Raw genomic sequence first — 18968 nt, forward strand, 5'->3', positions numbered from 1 at the left:
GAATGACAGGAAGCAGGAAAAATGGATAAGATGAAAAAATGCTGAAGTGAATGAAAAGTTGCCCCAAACTCTATTGGACATATGTAGTAATTTTACCACTTCCTTGCTAACTGTATTTGGTTTTGGTGTCAAGGTGATTATAAAAGAGATTGTAAGCACATTTCTAAATGAGAAAATCAGCATGAGAAGAAATATTATGTGGTCACTGAGATAGACATCCTCAATGCAATATTATAACACTAGTAAACATTTCAAGAAACATGCAAAGAGAATAACATAAACCTTAATATACTGCCACTTATTTCACAGGCTGAAACTAATACAAAACAGACTTCTTCTTCTTATTGTTATTATTTCCCAGTTTAGGCTGGCACAGCACATTCCTATTTCATGAGTTGCTTCTCAGTATTTCCACAAATTTTGTTTCTGTAGGTTTATGGTGTACTATTTAGTTTATAAAATCAGCACTACAGCAACACTGAATGGATAACATTGCACTGTACTATTTTCTTCCTCTGCCATGCTTTTTCTTTTCTTATGGAGTCATTTTTTTTATTTCATCTGTTCCACTGTCATTTTTTACCATCTGAGGAACTTTATTTAAAATGTTTGTAATTCTTTAATAATGTAGGAAAATGTAGAGTGCTACTTAGCATAAAGCAGACACATTAAATTGCAAACAGGCACAATTAAAACACACTTACACAAAGCTTTTGGCCACAGCCTTCATCAGCAAAAGAGAAACAGAGAAACACACACCACTCATACACACAAGGAAGCACCCATCAACACACACTTGACTGCCAACTCTGGCAGCTCAGGCCAAAATGCAACTATAATGTGGATTGGCAGCAGCAGTCTGTTGGGGGCACAGAAGAGAAAGAGATAGTAATGTAGGGAAGGGGAGGGGGACAGAGGAATGCTGTCTGGCATGTGGAGGGACTAGAGTGCCAACAGGTGCCGTGTCTCCCAGCCTCTCTGCTTGCCACCCTGTGCCAACACACCTGTTCACCTTTCCCTGCTCCTCTTCTTTTCGCTCCCTTTTTCCCCACCTCCCTGCCCAACAGGGCCACAGGGGCAGGGAGGTGGGTGAAAAAGAAGTAAAAAGGAGAGGAGCAGGGAAAAATTGATGGGTGTATTAGCACAGGGCAGCAAACAAAGAGGCTGGAATATGAGAATGGGGAGGAGATGATATGACTGCAGCATATCCTCTAGTAGGTGTCAGTCTTGTCATCTTTGTATTCTTCGTAGGTCCTACTACATCCACCATACTGGAAATGTGAAACTTGCTCCAATGTTACACCACTGATGATGCTCCTTGAGTAAACTGGGTTGGTTCATAAAAACATCATTACTACCATTTTAAGTGGCTGAATTTTTACATTGTAATCAGCGCTTAGCTACTTTGGGCGCTGTCATTTCCAGTTCTCCTGTTTTCCTGACTCATTAATTTATCAAGAAACTGGCAATGACAAAAGTATATAACTTCAACTTTCTGAGACTTATTATGCTTGTCTTAGTTACTTCTATTATGGAACATCCAAAGATATTATTAAAAAATACTTTAATGTGAGCACTAGATTTACACATTGCTAAATATGGGCCCAAGACAGTATGGCATGCAAACCAAAGGTGAAACATTATATTTTAACTGTTAATAGATACAGTAAGCTATACACCAATAATTTAAAAAAAGCATATATTACTGATTTAGTATCAGTATTTGAATTAGTATTAGTGCAGTGGTGTTGAAAACAGCTGAAATCATTAATGCTGAACAAAGCTCCTGGGCCCAATAGAATCCCTGTCAGATTCTAAATGAATTTGTGGCTGAGCTATCCTCTCTTCTAACTGTAAGCTATCCCTTGAACAAAAAAACCATGTCCAGTTCTTGGAAAATCCATCTACACGAAGTGTAGCAGAAGTGATCCACAAAACTAATGTCCAATATTCTTGACATCCATTTGTTGTAGAACCTTAGAATATATTCCAAGCTCACCCATACTGAGGTATCTTGAACAGAATGACCTCCTCAATGCCAACCAGCATGAATTCTGAAAACATCGATCACTTGAAATACAACTCGCACTTTTCTCATATGACATACTGAAAGTTTTGGATCAAGGCAATCAGATAGATGCTGTATTTCTTGATTTCCAAAAAGCATTTGACTCAGTACCACACCTAAGCTTATAGTCAAAAGTACAATCATATGGGATATCAAGTGAAATTTATGACTGGACTGAGGACTTCTTGGTAGGATGGACGCAACATATTATCATGGATGGAGAGTCACTGTCAGATGTAGAAGTAACTTTGGGTGTCCTCCAGGAAAGCGTGTTGGGATCCTTGTGTTCATGTTGTACATTAATGACCCTTCAGACGATGTTAATAGTAAAATCAGGCTTTTTGTGGATGATGCAGTTATCTATAATGATATACTGTTTGAAAGAAGCTGCATAAATATTCAGTCAGATATTGATAAGCTTTCAAAGTGGTGCAGAGACTGGCAATTTGCTTTAAATGTTCAGAAATGTTCACAAAATGAAAAGAATGTAGCATCCTATGCCTATAATATCAATGAGTCACTGTTAGAATTAGCCAACTCATACAAATACCTGGGTGTAGCACTATGTTAGGGATGTGAAATGGAATGATTATATGGGTAAAGCAGGTGGTAGACTTCAGTGAAGTGCAATCAATCTACAAAGGAGACTGCTTACAAATCACCGTGCAACCATTTTTATAACACTGCTCAAGTGTGTGGAGCCTGTAACATATAGGACTAAAATGTTATTGAACGTATACAGAGAAGGGCAGCATGACTGATCACATGTTTGTTTTATCCATGGGAGAGTGTCACAGATATACTGAAGGAACTGACCTGGAAGACTCATGAAGATAGATGTAAACCAACCCGAGAAAGACTATTAACAAGGATTCAAGAACCGGCTTTAAATGACAACTCGAGGAATATACTACAGCCCCCTATGTATCACTCACAAAGGGATCATGAAAATAAGATTAGAAAAATTACTGCATGCATGGAGGCATTCAAACAATCATTCTTCCCACACTCCATATGTGAATGGAACAGGAAGGAATCTAATAACTGGTACAATGGGTTGCACCCTCTGCTGTGCACCTCACTGAGGTTTGCAGAGTATAGATGTAGATGTAGAATTATAAGAATTTGGTATATACATTCATCAAATTTCTATTAATAATCAAGGATGCCATGTAAGAATTGCAATATTCAGTACAATGGCATTATGTACTCCAACTTCAAAAAAGTCATCTCATAATCTGTAATTACTATTGTTGTTGCTACCATCTGAATTATGAATAAAAACTATTATTTCATGGGCAGTATCAAATACAACTACTTTATTCATTGATGAATTTACAAAATTTATTTGGTTGGGATAATAAAGAGCACCACACAGAAGTTTCCAAGTTATATTGATCAATAAATTATTACACTCATAAAAATGAGTATCTGCCCACTGTGGCATTGCTCTGAAACATATTTGCTCTACAAGGTTCGTATTGTCTCTTAATTTCTTCATGCATGCAAAGACAACAGCATGGTCAGAAGTCTACAGATGTATTAAACACAGTTACTTGGTATGTGTTTCTAATACATAATAGTCAAATATTTTTTTATAAACTCTCATATATCACAGGTTCTGAATCAGTGCTTGGAATTCTTACGAAAAAGCTTGCAAGTCTTCTCCACATCCCTTCCAGATATGCTCTGAGAGTTTTGCACAAAATTAGATTTAATCCACAGAAGACAGAAAATTTTTTTGAGAAGCAACTGTGTAGGTACTGGCAGAAGTAAAGCAGTGAGGACGGGGCATGAGTCGTGCTTGGGCAGCTCAGTTGGTAGAGCACTTGCCCGCGAAAGGCAAAGGTCCCGAGTTTGAGTCTTGGACTGGCACACAGTTTTAATCTGCCAGGAAGTTTCACATCAGTATACAGTCCGCTGCAGAGTGGAAGTCTCATTCTGGAAACTGTGTAATGCTTTGAGAATTTCAGGGTAAATTCTAGAAACACTTGGTTCTCCACTGTCTCAAGAACCTGATATTTTAATGATGAGGGTGAGAGAGCCTTTTTACTGCACCACACATATTTGTGTGTGTAGGAAGAACAGCTGTCATGAGAAGCCAGGAGCTGCGCCAGACGAGCGACCCCAACAAGTGGTTAGAGCGGCCTCGACAAGTGGTTACCTTGGAATTTATATAAAAAAGTAAAATAGTATTTGTATAATGCTCTGTGGTTTGTGGTGTCATGAGGATTGTTACAGAGAAAGATGAAGCATGTATTGTATAGAGACTCTTACTTCATGTCTTGGCTCCGCATGAGGCAGAATGTATGTAATTGGATGAGTGTTTAGTTGGTTCTGACATTTATCTTGGAACAAGTTGGCTTACTGGAGTTTGTACAGAATAATTGTTACATTAGGATGAGAGTTGAAAATAAATTGTTGTTGAACTGACAAGATTCTATGAGTACATGATTTATTTCAAGAATAGAGAGTTGGTTAATATTACTCCCTTTAACCTGATACAGTCTATGGAATAAATTAAACGGTGAGAGCGACATAGCTGATGACCCAAAGAAGAGGATCGGCTGCACACACAATGTATGGGTCAACTGGAAGAGACATGTGAGTCATGCAACCCAACACAGCACTGTCTCTTGTCGTCAAGAAAGCGTTAGAATGTGGCAACCATGACAGGACACAAAGAAAAAGGGAAATTGTAAGCCAAAAACAGGAAGAAGATATTTGAGTTGCCATAGCAACCAGACGTAACAAGATTGAGAAACTGTTTCGAGTAATTGTGTTGTGTCTACTGAACCAAAGGAAGAATGCAACACAATATAAGATGGAATAAGGTAATAATGTCAAAAGAATGGAGGGAAGATCTCTACTTTTCAATTAAGAAGATTTGGGTGTAGGGAGGAAGCAATTCTCACACACGCAGTAACCAACTGACATCGACACAGTAACCAGGCAATGATGCTGACACAGTAACCTGCCATCGTTGCTGACTGCAACAGCTGCAGTTCTCTACTTTTCAATAAAGAAGATTTTGGGTGTGGGGAGGAAGCAATTCTTACACACGCAGTAACCAACTGACATCGATGCAGTAACCAGGCAATGATGCTGACACAGTAACCTGCCACCGTTGCTGACTGCAATGGCTGCCGTTCACTGTTGCTGACTTCGCGGTCACTCACCGATGCCATAACCAACATTCAATGCTGCCGGCACCTGTGCTGTTCACCTGTGCTGATTCAATGCAGCCTAGAATTCTATGCCAGGTAAGCATGAAATAAAAACTTTATTACTCTAGTAAAGAGTGTTACAAAATACTGTTGGGTGAACTTTTACTGTGTAATTGGTATAATTGAAATTAGTATTAGATGCTCACAAGGGCAAAAGTCTATAGAAGCATGGACGGTATACAACCAGCTGGAGAGACATCAGAACCAGCCATGGCTATGAAAATTGTAAAGAAGGACCTGAGTTGTCTGAATTAGTAAATTTAATTAAAGCACAGAGTGAAGCTTTAACTAGATTAGATGCTAAGTTAGAAGCACAGAGTGCTACTTTAAGTGAAAAGTTAGAAGCACAGAGAGTAACTTCAACTGCTCAAATTGCCTCTCTGAGAAATGAAATAAGTACTACTTTAAGTGAAAATTAAGAAGCACAGGGTGAAGCTATAGATTCTAAGTTTGATGTATTAAATGATAAAGTGGAGAAGTTATTATTAGATTTAAAGAATCAATTAAGTAATTCCTTAACTGCGCAGATGAATCAAATGTTTACTGACCTGAGCCAAAAGCAGGATGACCAGTATCAGAAGTTGACTCAGGAATTAGAATTTGACATTGAAGACAAGTGTAACAATATAGAGTCTGAATTTAGTGAAAAATTTGGATCATTTCTGAGTGTGTGTATTGTTACATTTGACATGGTAAAACAAAGGCTGCATACTTCAAGAGATAGGATGGAAAAACAGAATAAGCTGATCCCTATTGTCCAATCGCAAATTGCAGGCGTCAACATTCGGGTTGATGATATGGAAAGAAATTTTAAGGAAAAATAGCAACTTCAGACACTATAAATATAGTGGTCTGGAGGAACAGGTAGTGGAGATAATAGATAGAAAAGTTGCCATGAAAGTAAACTCTGACAACATGTCTACAAAGCTATCCTATGAGCTTGATGACACTAAGAGAAATGTTGATGACTCACGGAAAGAATTCAAACTTGTCCAGGACAGATTAGAACATAGAATAACTTTACTTATTGTCATGCTTTCTAATAAAATGGTAATTGTTTTGCTGTGGGGAGACTTTCACATAAAATTTAACGAGAAGTATTAATCCAGAAGCAATCGAGTGAGGTTAATGTCAGATCCATGTGATCCAGGCAGAGTCACATCTGTTCCCTAGGGACATTAACATTCTGTGTTAATGGGCAGAGTAACGACTGTTGGTTCCTGAGTTTTTTGCAGTGTTACTCCCAGATTAGTTTTCCTACACTGAATTCCCTTCACATCTTTGATGGGAGGGTTTGTATTAATCTTGATAGGGGTGGATAGTGTAACTAAAGACATGACTAACACTACACACACATCTCACCTTTCAGATGACAAAGTGTGACCAATTCTTCACCATTTGCCATTCCATAGGTGTTGCTAAGATTTTTCTTCGGGGGTGTCAAAGGTGAAGGTGAGAATGTCAGTTCTGCGGGAGACGTTTAACACCATACCTGCTCCAGCTTGTCACTCAAGTACTGGTGAAGTAGGGATCCTGGGGAAGGGGGGTGGGAAGGGTTTTCCTGTTTTTGGGGCTATCTTCTTTTTCTCCTTCGATCTTAGCAACCATCTCTATTTTTTTCCTTCCTTATTTCTCATCTGAGTACCAGTCTACATTTCCCTCTTTCCATATGCATATACTTCTGTTGCTAAAGTCCTTCTCATTCTCCATGGTTTCCTATAACCTTCAACTTATGTCAAATAAGTAGGCCAAAGAATCAGGCTGCACAAACACATCGACATACACACAAGATTACACTTAGACACAAACATGAAATTTACAGGTTAGAAACCTAAAGCGATGTCAGAACCACCAAGGGATGGAGGGGAATAAAGACATTTGTTCATCTGGGTAGATGCACACATTGTATGGTTGATATATGACAGTTCTGCATCGTTCCTTTTTCTCTTTTCTTTTGTTGCTTCTTATATGTTTATACATAGGTATAAGAACAGAGACAGTTCTATATTGTACAAGGAAGTGTGAGAAATGAAGAACTAATGAGCATAAGCCAGGGAGGAACTAATGGTGATAATTATTTAGGAATATCAGTTAAATATTTGTTCTGATGATTTGTAGGATAGTGGGACAAGTCTAGAATAAAGAAAGGTATTATATAGTAAATTATATATAAATATGAGGTCTATTGAAAGTGTAGAAGTTGAAAAGTAGTGGAGGACTCTAGGGGATCAAATAAGGAACCAAGAAGTAAGAGAGAAGTGTGAAGTAGAATTGAATTTTGCCAGGTAATATTTGGCGACAGTATACATAAAGATGTATACTAGGGCAATGAACCATGGGGCCTACTCACAAAGGATAAGGGGGGGGGGGGGGGGGGCGCACTCAGCTTTTATTGAATGAAGAAAAGGGCAGATAGGCAGAACCAAGAAAGACTGACCTGTACTGTGTAGGCAGGAGCACCAAGAAGGGGATTGACCTATACCATAGAATATAGGAATAAGAAAGGGGCGTACCTACCAAAGCGGAAGGAGGTAGTGCATCCATAGGAGCAACCTGGAGGTAAAGCATAGGTACTGTGCCTAAAGGGAAGGACAGTATCATCACAGAAGTCACACAATTTTATAGAGATTATTCTGGTAAGGTTGGATTCTTTACAGAGGCAGAACGTATGTAATTGTATGAATAATTGTTACTTTGAGATGAGACTTGAAAATATATTGTTGTTGAACTGAAGAATAGAGAGTGGGTTAACATTATTCCCTTTAACCTGATACAGTCTACGCAATAAATTAAACGGTGAGAGCAACGTAGCTGATGACCCAAAGAAGAGGATCGGCTGCACGCACAACGTATGAGTCAACTGGAAGAGACATGTGAGTTATGCAACCCAACACAGCACTGTCTCTTGTCATCCAAGAAAGCGTTAGAACTGCCAACGTAGACACAAATATGTTAATGTTTGTTTTTGCCTACAACATTTTCTGCTTAGTAACTACATGTGCTTTCTCTATCTTAATTTCATTCTAGTACTATACTCTATGATTCACGAAGACTGGTCAGAGGTGAGCACAAAGGTACACACAACTTGCACAGTAGCATTTCTGATGTGCTGAATACAATTGGTATCAGGTGAATTTGGGGAGAGAGAGCATTGTACAAATACCCTCACATTCACAGTGTGTTCATCAAACACTTTAGACACACAATAAGGGTGATATGGCGGTACATTTACTCCCAAGGGTGCGTAAGGTTTACAAATGAATACATATTACTGACCAACAAATTCCTGTATTTGGATGCAAATCATCATATAAACATTACTCATGATAATACATTAAAGCATTTTCTATCATCGTGTCACACACCCAGTACACTATGAAACAGTTACATTGCTTCCAGTGCCCCATCTGAAGATTAGCCTAAAAAGGTCCAAAAACAAGTTTATGGAATAAATTTCAAAAAATTATCTGTATCTGTATTCAGGAAAAATCACAGGTTCTTAAACATCCATAACTGATAACCTTAATATGTTCCTGTATTGTTTACTGGTAACAGATAACGGCCAATGCCTCAACATCATTTTGATGTACCAGATGTCTCATGTCATTGTGATGAACTCGGATGCTGCGTTTTCTTTTAATGTACTTATACCATGCCATCAGCACATACCAAAGTAGCAATCTAGATGACTTTTTATAGATGATGTGTCCATTTGTGATGTCACAGTGCCCATTCTGACCTTTGTCCATTAATAGATAATGAGCAGAAGTACACATGGGGTTTACTGCTTTTGTTTCCCACAGTGAAGGGTCAGTTCTGCATGGTATGGCTGCCCACCAGCTGTTGATGTTCACCAATGAACTGCTCGTGTGGCCTCTCTATGTGCTACACACCTGCTACCATTGGTGGTGACCCCTGGCTTTCACATGATATGGACAGCAATTGAGTCTGTAGAGTCAAGTGATTCACATTATGACCTAGACAGTGTGGCATGTGAAATATACTGGCTTGCATAATGTCACAGACATGACGTTCCATGCATCACTCAACAGCTATCTGGCCATGATCAACTGAACAAATATTGTGTGTTCTGCTTATCTGCACTACCATTCTAATGGCAAATGCAACATCATCATAGTCATCTGACAAGCTGAACTATTCCTTTCACTGTAAGGACATCAGAGATTTCTCCCAACATGGCAGTTACGTCTAATTCAATTATTTATGAGTGTAAGAACGTCTCATACCACTGCCCTCTGAGGAATATGAGATACCCTTTTCCAGTATTGAGCTACAGGACATGTTCCATGTTTGTAACATGACTTCCTTCTCAACGTGAATAAAGGTTGTACAATAAACCAAGTTCTTATGTAACTTCTTCAGATAACAGAAACTTATGATACCACCTTAGTTTCAGCTTTAGTTGCACCTATTTTTGGATAAGTAGTATCTGATTCATGTTTTTGGATATATACACAATGTTGTAGTAGTCTGGCAAAGCTCTGCCTTACATTAAGTTAGCCGAGTATATATCGACATTTTTACGAATTACTGGGTTATGCTATGGAAATTAGTCTTGCTATAAATGTCACTACAAAATATAAAATATGATCTCATTCACATTTTTCTAATAAAATCAATATAAGATTAATTATTTTTACTTTCATTAAGGTCATGAACTAGAGATGATGCCCAGATGCTGATGCAAACAGCAAGTTAACTTTTTCTTGGTTACAAATCTCTGCTCTTAGGAGTATTTTCCAAATTTTCCAACATATCAGACATGTAACTAAAATTCAATAAAACTGTAAATGTCTCTAAAATTATCAAAAATAAGGGGGGACTTTACAGCTAGAACATGCCACTATTGGGCAATTATCATATGGTCAGCATTATCTCCTCACCAGACAGAAGATACAACACATCCACCATTTTTAATCTTTGTGCAGCTAGTTCTCAGAGCTCTCATCATTGTGCTGAGACTTGTTTGCTGTATTGGTTTCCATAATAACTAATATCCCTGTTACTCAAACTTCCACTGAGCTCAGTGAAGGTACTCATTCAATATTGTATTTATTGTCTGTTTTTCTGTTTTCTTCAAATCTGAATACTGAATGGATTAGTCTGTGGGTAAACTGAAGAGCAAGCAGATGAGACTCCCCTCAGTCTACAAAACTATGTCACAATGAGCAACTACAGGTTATCTATCTCATAATGCTATACCAGTCCTCTCATAGCATGCCTTTTAAATGAGGACCAATTCAATATTCAGACAAGTATGAAAGTGTTTATTTTCCACTAAATGTGTTAACACTATATGCAATGCAGAAACTAGTTACAAATATAACAAACAGAAGAAATGAACATCACTAAAATTTACACAGATCATCACATGTACACTGCAGTACTAGATGGCAGACAGATTCTTAATCTTATGTATGTGGTGTCTGTTATTTTGGACATGACACCATTTTGATCTAGCCACCACTATGAATTATGACACAAAGGTATTACCGACATTGGCTGAAATCAATGCCCAAAGGTACAAATTTGTGCTGGATTGGGGCTCCTGCTTACCAGGCAGTTGCTCTGACCACTAAGCCATCTGCACACAGTGGTCATCACAACTGACATGTCTGAAAGAACAGACACCACATACATTTAATAAAGTGAGGTAGTCAATGATCTCTTTGGTGCGGATGCGCACCAGCCTCAAACTCTAACAGCAATCAGCAAAATGCTGTGAATTATGAGGATAATGGGCAAGGTGCACTAAATAAGTAGTGTGTGGATAAGTTGAGAATTTTAGTCTGATGGAGGCATGCTAGGATAGCCTGTGCATTTGCGATGACCTCTGTGTCTTGATCACTTAGTGGTCAGAGCATTTGTCTAGTAAGCAGGAGTCCCCAGTTTGAATCCCGGCCTGGCACAAATTTTCAACTTTCCCCATTGATTTCAGTCAATGCACACTCACAACCAATTTCTACAATTTCTTTGTGTCTTAATTCATAATGGCTGCTGGATCAAAATGGTGTCCGTTCTTTCGGACATGTCCAAAAGAACATACACCACATACATATAAATAAGGCAAGAGATCAATGATCTCTTCAATGCAGTGCTCACCAGGCTCAAACTCTTATGGAAATCAGCAAAACACTGCAAGTAATGAGGATGATGGGCAAGGGGCAGTAAATTTGTAGTGTGTGGGTAAGTTGAGAATTTAAGTCTGGCACGAGGCATATTAGAGCAGTCCATGCAGTGTGATGACCACTGTGTCTGGATTGTTTAGTGGTCAGAGCAACTATCTAGTAAGCAGGAGACTCCCCATTGACTTCAATCAATGCCTGTTCATAGCCACTATCTGTAAGCCCTTTGTGTCATAGGGTAGTGCCCCCCTCCCCTCCCCAGCTACACAAATGCCCTTGCTCTCAAGTTTACTGACAGACTACAGTATGTTACATTTATTATCTTCATCTATCTTCAGCTTTTAGGTAAAATCTCTGCTGTCTTGGACTTGGATGAAAACTGAAAAAATTGTTCATTCTAAAATTACATTTTCTATACCTACAAACATACTCTGTAAACCATTTTGAAGTGCAAGATTAGCATGTTACTGCTTATTATGGTTTATTTTCGTTCCTATCATGCAAGGAGTGTGGGAAGAATGAATTTTAAACAACTCTGTGTGTGGTCTAATTAGTATAATTTTGTCTTATGGGAGCGATATGTAGGGCGCTGAAAAATGTTCCAGATTCTTCACTTAATACTGGTTCTCGAAGTTTTGAAACCAGGATTTCTTGGAATTATTTGTATCTATCTTCAAGCGTCTACCAACTGTAGTTTTTAAACATTTCTGTGATGCTCTCCCATGATTCAGACAGACTTATGACCATTTGTGCAAACCTACTTTGTTCAATAGCCCCTGTTGGTCGAATTTGATACTACGCACTTGAACAATTTCCTAAGATGGGATGCGCAAGTAATTTACAATTTCCCAGCATTATGCCAATGAACTGAAGTCTGTCACCTGCCTTATCTATGACTGAGTCTGTATGACCATTCTGTTTCGTAACTCTATAATGTGTTATGTTAAAGTCATAAACTGCCAATTTTTGCACAACTTTTAAATCTTATCTATATTCATTGAGTATTTCTGCAGCTTTTTACAGACAGTTCTTCATGATGGATAACTGCATTATCTATGAAAAGTCTGAGGTTGCCAATAATATTGCCTGCCAGATCAATAATATACAACACGAACAGCATGGGTCTTAACAGACTTCCCTGAAGCACGATTGAAGTTAATCCTACTTCTGTTGATGGCTCTTCAGCCAATATGCTGCATGCTGCCTACCAAGAAATCCTCAATTCAGTCACAAATTTTTATTGCTATTCCACATAATCATACTTTTGTTTGGAAGAGGCCACAACCAAACTGATACTGAGTATTCCTGAATCTAGCAACAGTGCATTTCACAAACATGACATAGAAGCACTTGATAAAGGGAACTATGCAACTGATGCCTTCCTCAACATAACTAAAGCATTTGATACTGTGGACCACCAGAGACTGTTAAAAATGTTAGATAAACTGGGAATAAGGATGGTGGTAAACAAGTGGTTGCAGTCATATCTACAAAACAGAGGACAGTTGGCTGAAATTACACATACATCAAGTAGCTTTAACTATAGTGAAAAGAACACTTCTGACCCTAAATATATGAACATAGGTGTACTCCATGGTAGTGTGCTTGGTCCAGTACTATTCCTAATATACATTAATGATTTCTCACAAAGCATCAAACAGGGACAAAAAATATTATTGTCTGCAAATGACTCCAATGTACTGATCACTGACAAGTCATCAGAATTACTAAGAGAGAAAGCTGATGAAACACTTAGGAATGTATATAAGTGGGCAACAAACAATAAAGTCACACTTAATATATAGAAAATAAGCTCAATGAATTTCCATATGTATATAAAAAACCAGATTATAATAATCTTAAAATAAAGAATGAATCATTACAATGTGTGAAAACCATACAATTTCTTACAGAACATGTTGACTACCAGTTTCAGTGGGAAGAGCATATAAATATATTTAGGACCACAACTTAGTAAAATAGTCTCTACAGCATGCTGTGCCCTCTGAATTCTTATGTCAATAGGGATATTTTGTGTATCAGGTCTGTATATTTTGCTTACATTCATTGCATCATTAGGATGGCATAATTTTTTGTGGAGTGAATAGGAAAAATATCCAAGCATAATCAAACTACAGAAAAGAGAAATATGTCTAATAACCAAGAGTGGTAGCATGGTTCACTGCCTTAAATTTTTAAAATGCTGGAAATCTTAGCTGTCCCTCATGAATATTTTTTTCAGAGTGTTATGTGAAAGATACCAAGTTGCACGATGTCTCAAAATCCACATTAAACTGTAGATCACACTATAACTGGTAGGAAAAGTCAGTTTGAAGGTTGGAGGAAGGCAATGGCATACCACCTCCAACAGGACCAAGGCAAGTAAAGCACTGTGCTGTTCAAAATAAAGTTTGGATTGATGACAACTTTACTTTTACTTGAATCATTCCACGTGGGAAATATATATATAAAAAACAAAGATGCTGTAACTTACTAAATGAGAAAGCACTGGTAGATAGACAGAATAAAAAACACAAACACACACACAAATTTCAAGCTTTCGTAAACCAATGTTGCTTCATCAGGAAAGAGGGAAGGAGAGGGAAAGATGAAAGGATGTGGGTTTTAAGGGAGAGGGTAAGGAGTCATTCCAATCCCGGGAGCAGAAAGTCTTATCTTAGGGGAAAAAAAGGACAGGTATACACTAGCAAACACACACATATAGGTCTGTATATGTGCGAATGGATATGTGTGTGTGTGTGTGCGCGTGCGAATGTATACCTGTCCGTTTTTTCCCCTAAGGTAAGTCTTTTGCTCCCGGGATTGGAATGACTCCTTACCCTCTCCCTTAAAACCCACATCCTTTCGTCTTTCCCTCTCCTTCCCTCTTTCCTGATGTAGCAACCTTGGGTTGCAAAAGCTTGAAATTTGTGTGTGTGTGTGTGTGTGTGTGTTTGTGTTTTTTATTGTGTGTATCTACTAGCACTTGCTCGTTTGATATATATCTTTGCCTTTACAAATGTCTGCTTGTGTCTGTGTATATGCGGATGGATATGTGTGTGTGTGTGAGAGTGTATACCTGTCCTTTTTTCCCCCTAAGGTAAGTCTTTCCGCTCCCGGGATTGGAATGGCTCCTTACCCTCTCCCTTAAAACCCACATCCTTTCATCTTTCCCTCTCCTTCCCTCTTTGCTGACGAGGCAACCGTTGGTTGCGAAAGCTAGAATTTTGTGTGTATGTTTGTGATTGTTTGTGTGTCTATCGACCTGCCAGCGCTTTTGTTTGGTAAGTCTCATCATCTTTCTTTTTAAATATATTTTTCCCACGTGGAATGTTTCCCTCTATTATATATATCAAACAAGCAAGTGCTGGTAGATAGACACAATATGTATATGTGTGGATGGATATGTGTGTGTGTGCGAGTGTATACCCGTCCTTTTTTCCCCCTAAGGTAAGTCTTTCCGCTCCCGGGACTGGAATGACTCCTTACCCTCTCCCTTAAAACCCACATCCTTTCATCTTTCCCTCTCCTTCCCTCTTTCCTGATGAGGCAACAGTTTGTTGCAAAAGCTTGAATTTTGTGTGTATGTTTGTGTTCGTTTGTGTGTCTGTCGACCTGCCAGGACTTTCATTTGGTAAGTCACATCATCTTTGTTTTTAGGTGTATTTTTCCTTCATGGAATGTTTCCTTCTATTATATATATATATATATATATATATATATATATATATATATATATATATACACTTCTATTATAACTATATATATATATATATATATATATATATACCTGCCAGCGCTTTTGTTTGGTAAGTCTCATCATCTTTCTTTTAAATATATTTTTCCCACGTGGAATGTTTCCCTCTATTATATATATATATATATATATATAATAGAGGGAAACATTCCACGTGGGAAAAATATATCTAAAAAGAAAGATGATGAGACTTACCAAACAAAAGCGCTGGCAGGTCGATAGACACACAAACAAACACAAACATACACACAAAATTCAAGCTTTCGCAACCAACAGTTGCCTCATCAGGAAAGAGGGAAGGAGAGGGAAAGATGAAAGGATTTGGGTTTTAAGGGAGAGGGTGAGTCATTCCAATCCCGGGAGCAGAAAGACTTACCTTAGGGGGAAAAAAGGACAGGTATACACTTGCACACACACACATATCCATCCGCATATACACAGACACAAGCAGACATTTACAAATGTCACTCAGGTGATCGCTGAAATCATGACACCATCACAGCACACATAATGAAATGGTACATTCTACCCTTTGTCTGTGTGAATATGCATTATATGCATGTCCAGAGAAGTTGTAGTAGTGGTGACACATCTGAAAACTCTGCTTCATAATCCTACAGGACCCTCTTAAATTTGGAATACAGTGGGGTGGAAATACTTTTGATATAAATTGGACACCAAACTCACAGCCTCTATCACTGTATCACTGGGATCTGCTTTATATTTATTTTTAGGTAGGCTGATGCACCTGTACACAGACCCCCCCCCCCCCCCCCCCCCTCCAGCAAGCGAATCAGGCTGGCAAGTGCACTTGTCACCCAGAAGAGGATTGAAGGTCTTGCATTGGTGGTTATGTTGACTGGGAAGATGGTGGCAGTCCAGGTAATGGTTGTGTGGTTGCGGTGGTGGTGGTGAGGCCCTTTGAGTGGAGTGTGTAAAGTTGGGCTCAGACAGAAAGGTGTAAGCCAACTTTATACAGTAAAGTGACACCATCTGGGTGTTCCTATTGATGGCAAACTCCAGGATATGGTGACCTCATCTAACAATCATATGAAGACCAAAGTATGGAGGCTGGAGACCAGGCCTGATCCATTTAATCTGGACCATCATGTGCATGGAAGTGGTCATATCTTTATGAATATAGGAAGGTAGGGTACCATGTTGAGAGCTGGGTTGAGGACACATGTTTGCAACATGGGAGCACAGCCCATCCAAGAAGGTCAATAGGTGAGAGGCAGAAGTGGTGGCAGAGGGCTCAACAAATTCTCCAGGTGTCCAAAACGCTCACCATAGAACAGCTCAGCTATTGGGGCACTGATGTACATACATCTTGAAACTCCTATGGAGCTTGAGAAGGATGATGAGGAGTACAGCTGTCCATGCTGTGCTGTGGCAAAGGAGAGCAGTCTTCAAAGTGTGATGGCGTCACTTGCCCATACCATTACTGGTTGAGTGGTATGCAGTGGTGTAGTGACAGAGAGTGCCACAGAGTTGGGCAAGCTCACTGAACAGCTGGAATTCAAACTATTCTCTGCAATCCATGGTGATATGGAGTGGGGAAGCAAAATGAGCAATCCATGTACTCACAAATGCTCACACCACAGTTTCAGGTGAGATGTAAGGAATTTTTATCACCTCTGGCCAGCATGTGAAATGATCGATGATAGTTGAAAGATACCACTGGATGCCAGATATGGGGAGAGGGCTGACAATGTCAATATAGATATGGCTCCCTGCAACCTCTGGGAAATCACCAATGCGAGTATGGACATGCCGGACAACTGACAAGCAACACTGCAGAGAGCTCAGGTGTAACTGTCTGAGCTGATGCCAGGGCTGGTAAGAAGCCTGGTGTGGCATTAACACCAGGTTGCATGGGTTGTGGATGCTGCCAAAAGGCCTGCCAGTGGAAGGTGGTGGTAGGAAAGGTCATGGCTTGCCGGTGGAGGAGTCACACAACAGTTTTATGTCCGTGCCAAGGATAGAGACACGCTCCAGTCTAAAGCAAATGTTTAGGTCCTGGCAATAAGACTTCAGCTCTGTACTGACCTCTTGTGCTGCACTGAGTGCAGAAACTGATGCAACCACTGAACAGACAATGGGAACCAATATTATCCATTCTAGGGATGTGCTGAATTTTGTACATTGAACTGAGAGATATATTCCAATTGGCAAAATTGAGATGGTGAGTAGTGATTGTTGGTCTGAATGAAAGGCATTGTGATGAGTTTGTGGTCCGGAAGTATGACAACGTTCCTGACATCCAGTGGTCAGTGAAAGTAGTGGATTGCCTCGTAGGTGGCAAGCAGGTCCCTGTCACAGATACTTCACTGGCATTGTGTACACATGAGCTTCTTCGAAAAGAAAGCCAACAGTTGTCAGGAACCACCGCTGTGTTGCTGCAAGACTGCACCTAAGGCTTGCTGGCTGGCATTGATCACCAGTGCCAATTGGGTGTCACAGTCTGGGCGAGCCAGAAGTAAAGCATGACTAATGCTGTTCTTAGCAGTAGTGAAGACAGTGTCCAATTTAAAGAATGGGAATGTTGCTCTTAGGACCAGCAAGAGCATCTGCCAGCATCTCTTGAATAGAGGCTGTACTGGGGAGAAGAGGCTGTGCTGAGGAGAGCACAAGTTCAGCATTCCAAGGAACCAGCGGAGTTCATGAAAAGTTTCTGGGCATTGAATTTCCTGAATAACCTGAACTTTTGGAATGTCACCTGGGAGGCACCAAAGATGCATTTGGATGGATTAATAATATCCCAAAATTGTTTAGCCATTGAAATGCTGCTGTCAGCTGTTCACAGTGCTGCTGCACTATGTCATAGAAAAAGGTGAAGCAAAAGGGCAGGTAATGTAGCATGCCATGGATGAATTGCTGCCATATCTGTGCAGCATTTCAGAGATCAAATGTCTTGTAAACTGATTTGAAGACGCTAAAGGGTGTGGTGATGTATGTCATTTGGATATCTACCGTGGCAACTGGTATAGACTCTGAACACTGAAATGCCACTGAGGTCATGTGTGAAGGCTTGGGACCAGATATCTGTCCAGGATGGAGCATGTATCATGAACACAATAGCCACTGCCAGCTTGTCAGGATGCATCTTCCTTCAGTACGAGGTGGAGAGGAGAGAATTGCGGGCTGCCCAAATGGTGGATGACATCATGATATTATTCTTAAAGAAACCTCAAATTTAGCTTTAGCAGCAGCAAGTCACTCCAATGTGAGGTACTGCAACCTCCTGAAAAGTGGAGGGGCAGGCACAGTATGGATGTGATGGATTACACTGTGTCATATGTCTTGTGGTGCTACAAGTGGGTGTGCAATTGGTGGGAAATTGTTGAGATGGTCCTGGTACTGTCCAGATGGTCCTGGTACTGTCCAGTGACAGCAGCATGGGTGAGCTTCAATACAAAGTTTTGCTCAACATGGTGGAAGCCAACTGTTGAGTGATCAGAGTCCTTGTTCATGAGACAAGAACTGGCAATATCAGGGAAGAACTGAAAATGTAAAAAGTCAGCACCAATAGTTGGATTTCTGAAGTCTGTGATGGTGAATTTTCAGCTGAAGGTGCAGTGCAGTCCTACGTCCAATAACATCAGGTAGGCTCCATGGGTGGTGATGGATGAAATGTTGGCAGCTACCTGCTGAAATGGTGTTTTCGGTTGACACCCAGGGAGTAGTGTGCATGGATGAACATACAGGTCAGACCCAGTTTCAAAGAGGAAGTGCTGGCCAGACATTGTCTACAAGAATTCTGAAGCAGC

At 39.6% G+C, this 18968-nt stretch overlaps 1 protein-coding gene across 1 annotated transcript in view; it reads right to left on the reverse strand.

Annotated features, from left to right (window-relative positions):
- The window catches only part of LOC126161550 (tubulin glycylase 3A-like), a 156390-nt gene that overhangs the window by 22957 nt on the left and 114465 nt on the right, over window positions 1-18968 (reverse strand). The gene's annotated exons all lie outside the window — the stretch shown is intronic.

The sequence above is a fragment of the Schistocerca cancellata genome, chromosome 2 (assembly GCF_023864275.1).
Source record: "Schistocerca cancellata isolate TAMUIC-IGC-003103 chromosome 2, iqSchCanc2.1, whole genome shotgun sequence".
Taxonomy (NCBI): Eukaryota; Metazoa; Arthropoda; class Insecta; order Orthoptera; family Acrididae; genus Schistocerca; species Schistocerca cancellata.